Source organism: Leuciscus leuciscus, assembly GCF_965113295.1.
Source record: "Leuciscus leuciscus genome assembly, chromosome: 13".
Taxonomy (NCBI): domain Eukaryota; kingdom Metazoa; phylum Chordata; class Actinopteri; order Cypriniformes; family Leuciscidae; genus Leuciscus; species Leuciscus leuciscus.
In genome coordinates this window covers 41,529,823-41,542,388 of record NC_138737.1, presented here as the reverse complement: position 1 = coordinate 41,542,388, position 12,566 = coordinate 41,529,823, and the positions used below count along the sequence as shown (strand labels likewise).

The 12,566-nt window shown below is 47.8% G+C and overlaps 1 long non-coding RNA gene across 2 annotated transcripts; it reads left to right on the top strand.

Moving 5' to 3' along the window:
* Positions 1-9,339: 9,339 nt before the first annotated feature.
* Positions 9,340-12,091, top strand: LOC309512034. 2 transcript variants are annotated; one of them, XR_014210860.1, is made up of 3 exons: positions 9,340-10,444; positions 11,020-11,107; positions 11,539-12,091. It is a non-coding gene; the product is annotated as an uncharacterized lncRNA (long non-coding RNA). The 2 variants fall into 2 exon arrangements; XR_014210861.1 differs by lacking the exon at positions 11,020-11,107 and adding an exon at positions 10,888-10,974.
* The last annotated feature ends 475 nt before the right edge of the window (positions 12,092-12,566 follow it).

The window sequence follows — 12,566 nt, the reverse complement described above, 5'->3', positions numbered from 1 at the left end:
AGTCAGTAACATAAAAACGTAGATTGGTCTAATTTGACACCGAACAGTAAGACTGATTACCCTTAACTAACTTCTAGTTGATCATACTAGTTCTTAAGACACAGTCTTAACATAATGGCTATGTTTATGCAACTGGCCCCTGATCGAGACGCAAGTCTCACCTCAGAATCATCCTAATCTACATCTCTTTCCCTCTTCCCCATCCCTTCTCCCTCACGCTGAGATCACCAACATTCACCCAAGAATCTATATTGTTTAATGTGAATAATTATCATGTATTTTTGAGGAAATCAGAACGGATACAATTGCAAGTAAAAGGCGTTTATTAATGGTCAGAAACGCACAAACACAGGTCGGGGAAAACACACTCAGATGACGATTGTGGCACAGGGACTTCGATGGCCTCCGGTGGTGGTGAAGTGAAGCGTGCTCAGGAAACCAGGAACCAGTGGAACATCCAGACGAGGTGACGGAACACAACGAATCCACACGACGAAAGCCACAGCAGGGAAACAGAGAGCCACACGGGAACAGGACACGACACCGGGGAAACCACAACGATCTGACAACATGAGATGGGAATTACTGCACATATAAAGGGAACGGGGATTGATAACAGCTGGCAACACTAATCACTACAATGAGTAACCACGCCCACATACAGACACACACACACACACACATCAGAATTGAGACAGCCGATTCATGAACCGTGACAGTACCCCTTCCCCTAGGAACGCCTCCTGGCGTTCCCAGATAACCTTACCTGTCGATTGTAATCATCGATAAGGGAGTGATCCAGAATGTCTCTAGCAGGTACCCAACTTCTCTCCTCTGGACCGTAACCCTCCCAGTCCACCAAGTACTGAAATCCGCGTCCCCTCCGTCTCGAATCCAGAATACGACGAACCGAATAAGTAAGTTCCCCATCTACGAGTCGCGGCGGGGGGGGGAACCGGGGCAGGCGGATTAATGTGAGAATAAAACACGGGCTTGACTTTGGACACATGGAAGGCGGGGTGAATTCTCCTGTACGCAGGAGGGAGTTTGAGTCGGACTGTCACCGGACTAATAATCTTGGTGACAGGAAACGGGCCAATGAATTTGGGAACTAACTTGTTAGACACGGAGCGGAGCGGAATATTCTTGGTTGAAAGCCACACTTTTTGACCCACGACGTAGACGGGAGGCTTTGACCGGTGGCGGTCGGCCTTGGCCTTCATGCGCCCCCCTGCTTGGAGTAGAGTCTCACGGGCTCTAGTCCAAGTACGGCGGCACCTCTGGACGAATGCGTGAGCGGAGGGGACCGCGACTTCGGATTCCAGACTCGGAAAAATTGGTGGCTGGTAACCTAAACTACACTTAAATGGCGAGAGGCCCGTGGATGACACTGGTAACGAATTGTGGGCGTACTCCACCATAGAAAGCTGTTGGCTCCAGGACGACGGATTCTTGGCAACCAAACATCGCAACATTCTCTCGAGGTCCTGATTGGCTCGTTCAGACTGGCCATTGCTCTGGGGATGATAGCCCGAGGACAGACTGACCGTGGCCCCCAGTAATTTACTAAATTCTCGGCAAAATTTGGATACGAATTGGGAACCCCTGTCAGAGACCACGTCCATCGGGAGGCCATGTAACCGAAAGACGTGATCTATGACTGCGACCGCTGTCTCCTTGGCTGAAGGTAATTTGGGCAAGGGGATGAAATGTGCCGCCTTCGAGAACCGGTCCACTACGGTTAAAACAACCGTCATGCCATTGGAAGGCAGGAGGGCGGTGACAAAATCTAGAGCGATATGGGACCAGGGTCTCGAAGGGACAGACAGCGGTCGAAGTAACCCATCTGGGGGTTGGTTAGATGTCTTACCAGTGGCACAGACTGAACAAGCCAACACAAAATCGTGAATGTCGCGAGCCATTAATGGCCACCAGAATCGTTGCTTAACTAAAAAACTGGTACGAGTCACTCCTGGATGACAAGCCACGTTGGAGCAATGACCCCATCGAATAACGTCGGACCGTAACCCCTCCGGAACAAACAAACGACCCGGTGGGCAACCAGGCGGAGGCGTTACCCCTTCTAGGGCTGTCTTGACCCTCGATTCGACCTCCCATACCAGAGTGGAGATGACAACTTTCTCAGGTAAAATACACTCGGGAGTCACCGGGCGTTCGGATGGATAAAAAATACGAGATAAAGAGTCGGGTTTGATGTTTTTGGAACCCGGGCGGTACGAGAGAACAAAATCAAAACGTCCGAAAAAAAGAGCCCACCGAGCCTGCCTGGAGTTGAGTCTTTTAGCAGATCTGATGTATTCCAGATTCTTATGATCGGTCCAAACGATAAAGGGTACCCCCGAACCCTCTAACCAATGACGCCACTCCTCCAACGCTAACTTTACTGCCAACAACTCTCTGTTACCAATGTCATAATTACGTTCGGCAGGCGATAGTCGATGAGAAAAAAACGCGCAGGGATGCATCTTGTCATCTGAGGAAGCGCGTTGTGAAAGCACTGCTCCTACTCCTACCTCTGACGCGTCGACCTCCACCATGAACTGACGTGTGGGATCAGGGGTGACCAGAATGGGAGCCGAAACGAAGCGACTTTTGAGGTTGTTGAACACTGCCTCGGCAGTGTTCGACCACCTGAACGTCGTTCGGGGGGAGGTCAAGGCAGTCAGAGGTGCGACTAGTTGGCTGAAATTACGAATGAAACGCCGGTAAAAATTGGCGAACCCCAGAAACCGCTGTAGGGCCTTACGGGAATCTGGACTTGGCCAATCTACCACAGCCTTAACCTTGTCAGGATCCATGCGCACTCCCTCAGAAGAGATGATGTACCCTAGGAAGGGAACAGACTGTGCATGAAACGCGCACTTCTCCGCCTTGACAAAAAGCCCATTCTCTAATAGTCTCTGGAGCACTCGTCTGACGTGTTGAACGTGTTCCTGGAGAGACGAGGAAAAAATCAAAATGTCATCCAGGTAAACATATATGAATTGATCTACCATGTCTCTCAACACGTCATTCACGAGTGCCTGGAAAATCGCTGGGCTGTTGGAAAGCCCGAAAGGCATAACCAAATATTCAAAGTGCCCCCTAGGGGTATTAAAAGCGGTTTTCCATTCATCCCCCTTCCTGATGCGAACCAAATGATATGCATTGCGTAAGTCCAGTTTCGTGAAAATGGATGCTCCCTGCAACCTCTCGAAAGCTGAAGACATCAACGGCAAAGGATAAGAATTCTTTACCGTGATGTTGTTCAGCTCTCGGTAATCAATACAAGGTCGCAGAGAACCATCCTTCTTCCCAACGAAAAAGAACCCCGCCCCCGCAGGAGAAGAGGAAGGCTGGATGAACCCAGAGGCCAGAGAATCAGAAATATATTTCTCCATGGCCTCCTTCTCGGGAACAGAAAGAGAGTAAAGTTTGCCTTTAGGCGGAGATTTACCTGGCAGTAGATCTATCGCACAGTCATAGGAACGATGCGGAGGAAGAGAAGCAGCACGAGACTTACTGAACACCTCCTTCAGGTCGAGGTACTCCGTGGGCACGTTAGATAAATCCGCTGCCTCACTCTGAAACACAGAACCAGACACAGAAGAACAAGCCGACATCAAACAGGACTCATGACAGTGGTTACTCCATGTGGAAATAGTGTTAGTGCGCCAGTCGACCCGAGGATTGTGTCGGGTAAGCCACGGGTGTCCCAGAACCACTGGTGCAAGTGGTGAGTCCATGAGGAGAAATGATATGCGTTCGGTGTGATTGCCAGAAGTGATGAGAGTGATGATCTCGGTAGCATGAGTAATCCGGGGAAGTTCCTGTCCATTGAGTGCGTTGACGGTTATCTTGTGCGGAAGGGGAGTGATGGGAATCTGAAGTTTGAGTGCAAGTTTGAAGTCCATGAAATTACCTTCCGCTTCCGAATCCAGTAGTGCTTGAGTGCTGTGTGTGGACGTTGGCCATCTCAGTCTTACCGGGAGGAGGGTCGATGATGGTGATGAGGTCTTCTCGGCGGAGATCCCACCCGATAGTAGCCTCATACTTACTATCGGGCTTGCTCTTTTACCGGACATGAATGGATAAAGTGACCAGCCCGGCCGCAGTACAGACAGAGTCCTTGGGATCTCCGCCTTTCCCTCTCCTCCCGGGAAAGCCGAGCTCTCCCTACCTGCATGGGCTCGTGGTCGGAAACAGGGCTGACCGCACTCGCTCCACTGGGCTGGTGGTCCTCCGCGCTGTGCTGGAGACGATTAGGACGTGTCAGTCCAGTCACACGATTCAGGCGAGCGTCCACTCTTAACGCCAGCTCCACCAGTCCATTAAGTGTCTCAGGGAGGTCCAAAACGTAGATTTCTCTAAGAACGCGGTCAGCCAGCCCATGCAGGAATCTGTCCCACTGCGCCTCCTCGTTCCAATGGCACTCTGCGGCCAGGGTGCGGAAACGGATGGAGTAATCCGACACCGAGCCTTCACCTTGACGCAGATCGGCGAGTAATCTGGCCGCCTCCTTACCCGCCACTGCGCGATCGAAAACCCTCCTCATCTCCTCGGAGAGTGCCTGGAACGAGGTGCAGCAGTCGTCCTTATTCTCCCACACCGCCGTTCCCCAGAGAGATGCCCTTCCTGACAGCAGTGTCAGTACAAACGCCACCTTGGAGGATTCACTATGAAAGGTGCGCGGCTGTAAGGCAAAATGCATGGAACATCTCGTAAGAAAAGCTCTGCAGAATTCAGGCTCACCAGAATACCCTTCCGGTGTGGGTAGACGAGGCTCAGGTTGATTCTCTGCCGCTGGTGCTGGTGGTGGGGGAACGGGCGGTGTGGGCGGCGCAGTGGGAGCTCGTAGATGTTGTAACTGTTGGGTGAGCTCGGACACCTGTGCCACGAGTGCTTGGACCGCACGACCTGTGTTAGATATGCTCTCCTCTTGTTGATCCATACGCGTGATGCTATGGGAGATTAATTCACTCAGACGAGCCTCGCTTGCTGCATCCATATTAGGTCAGATCGTTCTGTGAGGAAATCAGAACGGATACAATTGCAAGTAAAAGGCGTTTATTAATGGTCAGAAACGCACAAACACAGGTCGGGGAAAACACACTCAGATGACGATTGTGGCACAGGGACTTCGATGGCCTCCGGTGGTGGTGAAGTGAAGCGTGCTCAGGAAACCAGGAACCAGTGGAACATCCAGACGAGGTGACGGAACACAACGAATCCACACGACGAAAGCCACAGCAGGGAAACAGAGAGCCACACGGGAACAGGACACGACACCGGGGAAACCACAACGATCTGACAACATGAGATGGGAATTACTGCACATATAAAGGGAACGGGGATTGATAACAGCTGGCAACACTAATCACTACAATGAGTAACCACGCCCACATACAGACACATACACACACACACACACATCAGAATTGAGACAGCCGATTCATGAACCGTGACAGTATTACACATGTTTGGTATCATTTGAAATGTCTCAGTGCGAGTGGTACAAAGGACTCATTCCCAAAGAAGTAAACCAAAAGGTTGAAGCGTATGGATGAAATCACAATGACTTACTCATTCTAAGATTCAGAAAGCTTTTAACCTATTGACTCATTTCATGTAAATCACAGCTTAGCGCCAATGAGTCTGGATCGAATTGCTCCCTTTGACACGTTTGTGGCCTGGTGGAAATTAAACAGAATCACCTCCAAGCTCCGTCGTGAGCTTCAAACAGATCGTAATCAGTTCAACTCCCCTTTCTCGGCAAGCAAGAAGTCCAGGTGGCAGGGAGAGCCCAATACACATACGCAAACATTCTTTGCATTTAACTCAGAATATAAGTAATTCCAATATGTATATGATATATTCCTGTATGCATGTATGTTTGCCCCCTCATATTAGCCTAGTTATGACTTTCTAGTTGTGTTAGTTGAACTCTCAGTGCTTATTTTAAAGAATAAGAATGTATCTCTACATTTGTATCTTCCAGACATATTGATCTGGGTACCGAATTAAACCTCTTGGTTTGCCTAAGCTAAATATATATAGTGGGCTACAATAAAATGTACTATACTGTGTTTACCATCTTTTGGAGTAGAAACTACGAATTCTACCATAAACCATGCAAATTAGGCTGTCAAGAGGAGACAAAGAAACTCTGAATTCTGAATTCTATTGGTCGGTTCACCCAGTAAAGGTGTGGACTACGATCTCCTTAAAGGAGGGGGTATACCCCAGGGGGTATGCACCGCCATCATGTAGTGCTTCAAGTTTTTTTTCGCTTTTTGCTTTTCCTTTGCTTTTTCTTTTCTCTCTTTACAAGTTTGTTTTGTCTCTCTAAGTTTGTCCTCTCTCCGAGTTTTGTTTTATGTCTTGCCTTGTTTTAGTCTCATGCTCATTCATTTCTATCTACGAGTGAAAAGGACTTAGCCTGAGTTTCTGGCAACTTTGCTTACAAGTAAACCGTTTGATCTTCCCGCTAATGACACGCGCTCGGAAGAACCGAAAGAACGCTTCAATCTAACGGACACACCAAGGAAGGACATTCACACACACGCATTCTTGCTCAACACCAAAGATCCATGCACGTATTATTTCTCTCGAAATTTAAATGCATTTAAGATTGTCTACCCCTGCTTTAAGGTGATTTGATTCTTTGCTGGCTCTCAAAGGTTAACTGTTTGTGATATTTTGCCATTCTGTGATCTGCTCTTTCTTTCTTTCTTTACTTTCGTTATTCTGTTTCTATATGTTCTTTGTGTAAATATAGTTGTGTGTTTTTATAGTTTCATTTATTAAAACCCATTATACGCTTGATTGTCTCTGTCTGCTGCTCACCGAACAAAGTCTCTTAAATGTGTGATCTTAAGCTACAAGCTTTATATTGTTGAGTAGGCTACTTTAGTTAGTAATCTTAAGGCCCGTACACACCGGGACGAATATCGGCGCGTGTTATTCGCCAGCATTTTTCAACACGTTTTTTGTGTTCACACCCAAGCGATTTTCGCTGACGATGAGCCGAGTGAACATGCAAATTCATTCCCTGACATTAGATGGCGCTTAATGTAAAACAGAAATACAATACCATTCCATAACAGTATATACTCTGCAATACCACTCCATAACAGTTCTCTTTTATCAAGATTTTTGTAGTCGCTGTCGCGTTTGTCATATAGTTCTTTATTCCGACACCAACGAGACCAGCAGCTCTACATTCATCTTGCCTTGCATCTTCCTCGTCTTATTTCTTCCCGGCAGTGTCTATGGGCAGTGTAGACGCTACTTGGCGTATATCTTCTTCGCTGTTACGTATGTGTGCTCGGCAAGACCGTTTTGTGTTTGAGCGCCCCCAAGTTGTGTTTTACTGTAACTTCAGAAGCTCCAGACACGTGAGCAAAAGTGCCAATCTCATTGGTCGGTTTCGCGTCGGTGTGCACACTCACATTGGCGCCCTTTGTTTAGTCACGAGGCGTTAAACGTCGGCGAATATCACGCGCGAAATTCGTCCCAGTGTGTACGGGCCTTTATAGAACAGGAAAGTTATTCTTCATGACCAGAAGCATAGCCTTTCTTGAGAGTTTATAGGAAGAATAATCCTTCTTGAGAGTTGATAAGAAGATCAACCGATCGTACGGTCGGTTCGGCGGACGAATGGATTATTCGATGTGAAATTAATTCTGTTAAAGCTTAGGCCTATTCTTAAATTTGATCCATAGCCTATCTGTATATTCATAATTGATTATAATTCGTTGTAGTTAGTTATCTATGTATAGAGATACAAATATATGGGCTATGTATTCCCTTTTTGGGCGATTTTAAAATGTGTAGGTAATAATTAATCATAACCAGTATGATTAATTATGAATTATTTATTCCCCTCATTTGAGCTGATTCGCTACAAGGTAATAAAGTTTTTAAGAGTTTAGAGATAACATGCACACAAAGGAGGGTGTGTCTTCCAGGCAAATGGCATCCTGCTCCCAAAAGGTGTCAACTCTGAATGCAAATTCACATTGTTAGCAAATGTTTCCATGTGAAAAGGAGTTTCTGTCTTGGTCTGGCTATATAATGAAATGCAACAAAAGACTCGGGGCGATTTGTAGAAAAATTGGCCCGTGAGACTGAGAGTGGCCAAGACTCTCAGAATCATGTATTTCCTAATGTTGGTTTGCATCTTTTCTCTTTAGTATTCCAGAGCATTTGATGTTTTGTATTTATTATCTTTGAACTGATTATGTAATTTACATGATACATTTACCTGACATAATAAATTGTAAACATTTGATTTTATTCTAACGGACTCTGACATTATTTTCAGTAAAGAGTTAAAAGACTAGTCAAACAAAGTGCTGTGAATGAATGAAACGTGTATGATTGGAAAACAGGACTGATATTTCTGCTCATAATCAACGTTCAGCACTGGGACGCTTTCATAAAACATGTATGTATTTTTTCCATTCTTACACAAATCATCATGAGATTTAGATAAGAATGACTACATTTATTCTGCTCCTATTTCATTATACAGGGACGTCGTTAGGCCTATTTTAGGGGGGCTGAAGCACAACAATAACAATTCGATTTATCAATAACCGTATCCTCATTCATATTTAGACGCAACAAATTATATATATCCAGCTACAAAAAATAGCCGAAAAGTCGGAAGTTGGACAGAAGTACAAAGAGTCGTTGTGCTATCAAGATGATGCACCGCACTGTCTCGTTGCATTGGTGTGAACCGTGGCAGCTTTCAGAGCGTTGCAGACCGGAGCGCAGAGGATTCATCTCGTCTCGTCGTTACTCTAGTTTGGTCTGAAGTTGAACTCGCTAATATGCACCCTCCCGCCCACACACACCGATACACACGCTAAAGGGGGTCGCACACCGGACGCGCAGCGCCACGTCTTTTAAATTCGAACACATTATTCTCTATGAGAGTACACACACCGGCGGCGCCTTTCGGCGTCTGTCCGCGGCGGCTCAGGACCGTGTTCAAAATCCATGTGCTGCAATATTGTGTGTCAATATTGCAAAATACGGCAAAATCCATGTGCCGGTCCGGAGCGGGTGTTGCATCGCAACCTGATTCGCCCCTGTCCGAACTATCCGACTCCTGCTGCCGAAAAGCCCCCCGGTGAAACAGCATGGATGCCCCAGTTGGTGGGATGGGCAGTGGTCCCGAGGGGACTAGGCATAGAGCCACGGCCTGAAGAGCCTATTTCTCCACCCAGGCGTTCCCAGCGGAAGAACCGAGGTCAGTCCCCAGCTAGATATGGAGACTGGGTGTCCGGCTCCCGTTCTCGGGACTAGAACGGTTTGGCGGGGGGGTATGTCACGGTGTGACAAATGAGAGGGCGGAACTAAAGTTCGCCGAAATTGTGTCCCCTCCGGTACAATAACAAGGACACACCACCCCCCGTGTAAATGTGTATCTGTTGCCTTGCCAACCGGGATGAGGAAATCGACATCAGGTGTGGGGAATTAATCTAGAGCCATGACGAAGCCATGTGGGCATTGAGAAGGATATAAAAAGCCAGTGAAGAGAGACTGTTGGGTGGTTCTCCCCCGTGAGAAGTCGTTCTATTTGAGTGTTGCAGAGAAGAATTGTGGTGTGCAAGGGAAAGTGTTGTTGGAGGGGACTCGAGGAGCGTGGAAGAGTTGTGAAAACACCCCGTTTGTTTGGAAGGGAGAGAGATAAGTAATCGACCATTGGATCTCTTATCTGCATGTTTCAACACTGAATTTAAGGTGGATTGGAGTGTTTTGATTGTGCTATTTAAACGTCACCGAGTGAATTACACTGATTCATGTTCGATCTCTTACCCTCTTCCCCCATGTTGGAACGGTGATGTGAATCCTGTCTATGTCTGTGGAGGAAAACCTCTAAACATCCTTTCTCAACATTGAAGCTCGTTGCTTGTGACACGGAGACCTCTGGGTGAGTGCTGGCCTTATCTGCACTTATTGAAGTGGATTGCAGTGCTTAAATTGACGTTTCCCCCCTCACGTTGCATGTTTGGAGTGAAATTGCCGTGTGTGTGTGGAAGATTTATTCTCTCTTGCCGTGCACTCCCCACGTGCCATGCTGGTCTACTGTCAGTAACTGGAGCTTAATAATGTCGATCGGCCCCATCTGTTGAGGACTAGAAGGAATAGCATCTGTGAGTCAAACTAACCTCTCTGTTTTGAAGTAGTGATTCTGACTGTCTTAGAAGAAGCTCTGTCCAGCCTGTTGACTGAAGTTCGCTACTTGCCTGTCAACCCACCTGTATGGTGAGAAGGTTCGCCCCCTTGCAACACACGTGAGACTGCACACTCTATCTGCAATCTTGATTCTGTTTGTCTTAGCAGGAGCTCCGCTCAGCCTGTTGACTTTGAGTCTGCTACAGCCCTAAGCCCACCTGCACGGTGTGAAGTTATCTGTCCCCTGCAACACGTGAGAACTGTATACTGTTGTTGAAGTTGATTCTGTCTGTCTTAGAGAAGTTCCGCTCAGCCTGCGACTTTGAGTTTGCTACAACCCCAAGCTCACCTGCATGGCGTGAAGTTATCTGTCCCCTGCAACACACGTGAGAATTGTATATTGCTGTTGAAGTTGATTCTGTCTGTTTTAGAGAAGTCCTGCTCAGCCTGCGACTTTGAGTCTGCTACAACCCCAAGCCCATCTGCATGGTGTGAAGTTATCTGTCCCCCGCAACACGTGCGAGAACTGTATATTGCTGTTGAAGTTGATTCTGTTTGTCTCAGAGAAGTTCCACTCAGCCTGCGACTTGAGCCTGCTACAACCCCAAGTCCATCTGCATGGTGTGAAGTTATCTGTCCCCTGCAACACACGTGAGAACTGTATATTGCTGTTTAAGTTGATTCTGTCTGTCCTAGAGAAGCTCCGCTCAGCCTGCGACTTGAGTCTGCTACAACCCCAAGTCCATCTGCATGGTGTGAAGTTATCTGTCCCCTGCAACACACGTGAGAACTGTATACTGCTGTTGAAGTTGATTCTGTCTGTCCTAGAGAAGCTCCGCTCAGCCTGCGACTTTGAGTCTGCTACAGCCCCAAGCCCATCTGCATGGTGCGAAGTTATCTGTCCCCTGCAACACACGTGAGGACTGTATACTGCTGTTGAAGTTGATTCTGCCTGTCCTAGAGAAGCTCCGCTCAGCCTGCGACTTTGAGTCTGCTATAGCCCCAGGCCCATCTGCATGGTGAGAAGTTATCTGTCCCCGGCAACACACGTGAGAACTATATACTGTTGTTGAAGTTGATCCTGTCTGTCCTAGAGAAGCTCCGCTCAGCCTGCGACTTTGAGTCTGCTGTAGCCCCATAGCCCACCTGTTTGGCGCGAAGTGTTCATCCCTCTGTATTACATGTGAGGACTGCATCCTCTGCTTGAAGTATTGACTCTGTCTGTCTTAGAAGAAGCTTTGCTCCGCCTGTTGGCTTCGAGTCTGCTGCAGCCTTATAGTCCACCTGTCTGAGGTAAAGTGTTCATCTCCCGGTAACACACGTGAAACCTGTATCCTCTGCTCCCAGTGTCGATACTGCCTGTTCAGAAGAAGGCCCGCTTAGCCTGTGGACTTCGAGTCTGCTGCAGCTCCAGAGCCCTGACCTTCCCTGTGAACCCCGCATCAGTGTGGGAAGAGGAACAGCCCCGACCGCATACTCACCCGTGGAAACTCACCTGTCCCTCACAGGCCGCTGCGAACCTCGCACCGGTGTGAGAAGGGGAAGAGCCCTGACCATCTACTCACTTGTGGAAACTCACCTGTCCATCGCATACCATTGTGAACCCTACATCGGCGTGGGAAGAGGAAAGGCCCCGACCGTCTACTCACCTGTGGAAATTCACCTGTTCGTCGTAGGTCCCTCTGAACCTTGCACCGGCGTGGGCCCCGGAGACTACTGCATTGCCTCGATTCCTGGGAAGAAGAAAGGAAGATTTAGTTTAGGTTATTCAAATTACTTTTAACTGTAATAAAAAGAACTGTTATTCTTTTAAATTCTGTCTCCGTCTCGTCTCTGACACGCTCCTCAGGGTGGTCCTGGTTCAGGGGTGGGCGCAGTCCGGCTTGGCCCATCCCGACCTGTGACAATATACATTTAGTTTTATATTTATTTACAGAAATCAGAAAATTGCTGATGTTATCGGATTTTCAGGTGAGAGTTGTCCTAGACGTACGTGGCGCTGAGCTGCGCGTCCGGTGTGCGGCCCCCTTAACTGTACGTTCACACCGCCGACGACTTGAGCTGCAAAGAAGCTCTGGCCGCCCTGTCAAGGACGCTTGTCAAAAAGTACGGGGAAGTCTGTGTCACACCCATAGACTGTAAACAATATGGACAAAGCGTCTGTGACGTCACCCATAGACTTTCTGAAGAACGGGTTTGAAGCCGTTTATGGGGGGTATGGGCGGCGCCATCTTGGAAAATCTTGGGAAATCCTAACCCCGCCCACCTTCTGACGCAGCGCACGTCACTCGCTCGCTCTGCTACTTCGGTTATCTCTGTGTATATTTAGGCAACGAAGTATGTTAAACACCATACTAACTCTTTTCGTTTTCAAA